This window comes from Lynx rufus, unplaced genomic scaffold, assembly GCF_022079265.1.
Source record: "Lynx rufus isolate CCGP_SWC_20201006 ecotype Redwood Valley unplaced genomic scaffold, mLynRuf1.p SCAF_9, whole genome shotgun sequence".
In the NCBI taxonomy this organism is placed as follows: domain Eukaryota; kingdom Metazoa; phylum Chordata; class Mammalia; order Carnivora; family Felidae; genus Lynx; species Lynx rufus.
In genome coordinates, this window is record NW_025814897.1 from 108,723,400 (window position 1) to 108,725,687 (window position 2,288).

Here is a 2,288-nt window from a genome sequence, read left to right on the forward strand (position 1 = left end):
GCGGTGCCTTCTGCCTCTGCCCCGATCATCAACCCCCTCAAGAAACCACCCAGAGACAGAAGCAGGAAAACATGAAGCACGGTGGGAACATCACTTTGGATAATATTGTCAAGTTACTGGACAGATACCGCACCCACCTTTAACTAGAGCACTTGGAACCCACTAAAGAGATCACGGGGATTGCCCCATCTGTGGGATGCAGTGTGGATGGCTGTCACCCTCACGACACCATAGATGTCAGCAGTGGTGCAGTGGGATGCCCAGCTACAAAGGAAAAGATCTCAAGGAAAGATCGTTTGATGACCGTCCCTACCAAAGCTATGAATATTCATACACAAGTCTTTGGACATGCGCTTTTATTTGGGTAAAAGCCTAGGAGTGGAATAATGGGTCATATATGGTAGGTGTATGTTTTAACTTTTTTCTTTTTTTTAAGATGGACTATTTTTTAGAGCCGTTTTTGGTTTACAGAAAAACGGCTCCTTAAATACCGAGCATTGGGCACATACCCCCCTCTTTCTCCCTTACATTGTTTCTCTTGTTGTTAATATCCTACATTTGTGTGGTATAATGTCATGTAACTATCATTGTAGTATCATACAGAAGTTTCAGGCCCTCAAGAAGCCCCCAGTTTCATCTGTTATCCCTCCCCACCTCCACCAAACTCTTGGCAACCACTGATCTTTTTTTAACTATCTCTAGTTCTGTCTTTTACAGAATGTTACATAGTTGGAATCCTACACTACGTAGTTTTTTAATGGCTTCTTTTTTTTACACGTTTATTTATTTTTTAGGGGAGGGCAGAGAGAGAGAATCCCAAGCAGGCTCTGCCCTGTCAGCACAGAGCCCCATGTGGGGCTCAGATTCAGGAACCCATGAGATTAAGAGTCAGACGCTCAGCTGACTAAGCCACCCTGATGCCCTGTTCTTTTACTGAGCAATAGGCATTTCTTTAAAGTTTATTTATTCCTTTTGAGAGAGGGGGAGGGGGAGAGAGAGAGAGAGATGGAAGCAGGTGCATTTGAATGGGGGAGGGGCAGAGAGAGAGAGAGACAGAGAGATGGGAGCAGGTGCACTTGAATGAGGGAGGGAGGGAGAGAGAGAGAGAGAGAGAGAGAGAGAGAGAGAGAGAGAGAGAGAATATCCCCATCAGGCTCTGTGCTATCAGCGCAGAGCCCCAGGTGGGCCTCCTTCCCCCAAACTGTGAGATCATGACCTGAGCAGAGATCAGGGTTGGAGGAGGCAAGAGAGGAAACGGCGCGTGCAGATTAAAACAAAACAAAACAAAACAACAAAACAAAACACACCAGGGGGCCGGTGGCTGGAACTAGGGAATGAATCGTAGGTTCAGGAGAGAAGTAGACGGATCTGATAACTATTTAGGATACATCATATCAAAGTCTAAATCAGCCCGGATTATACACCTAAATATAAACCCTAAAACTATAGATAAGCCTAGTGTGTTGCTTGAGCAGAGCGTTAGGGCAGGGCTAGGTGAACCATGGGCGTTTCCATTACACTCCACTTGGGGTGGAAGACTGCTCAGATCTGTACAAAAGAAGGAGGCTGCAAGGGAGTGGGACGGAGGGGGCAAGAGAGGTCAGTGCGAAGCCCGGGGCTGGGGGAACGCCGCTAGTCCTCCTCCCTCCCTCGGTCTTCTGGCTTCTCCAACTTCTCCCGGCGCAGCTCTGCGGGCGGGAGGCGGGATCTCCCGGCCTTGGGTGGGCCTGGCGACCGGCTCGCAGCCTCTGCCGCCCCCTCCTGGGGGAGGCGGCACAAGGGCGCTCCCAGGTGGGTGGGCCGAGGGCCTGGGGGGCGAGGGCAGGGCCGCCCACCCCTCGCAGGGTCCGGGCTCCAGAGACCCCAGAGCGCGCGAGAGAGACGGGTGCCCGCTGCGGCTCACCTCCGTGCCCTTCGCGGCGCAAACGGGAAACCGAGGCCAAGAGGGGCAAGGACTCGCCCAGGGTCGCGCGGCGGGGGTGGGGTGGGGGCGGGGAGCCGGGGTGGGGGGGGGCCCTGCCGCTGCCGGCCGAGCGTCCCCCCGCAGGCGAGCGCCCTGCCCGGCCCCTCCTTGGAGCGGCTGCTGCCGCCGCCGGGGGTAATCTCGGCTGGGCGCTGGGGGCCGGGGGCCGGGGCGGGGGCGGAGGCGGCCCGGGGAGGCCCGAGGGGCAGGGAATGCCCTCCGGGGGCGCCGCGTGGGGTGGGGCCGCCCGGCCCTGCAACTCGAGCCGCTGCCCCGGGTTAAAAATACCCCCGGCCCTGCCCTCCCCGCACCCCTCCCCCTCCCC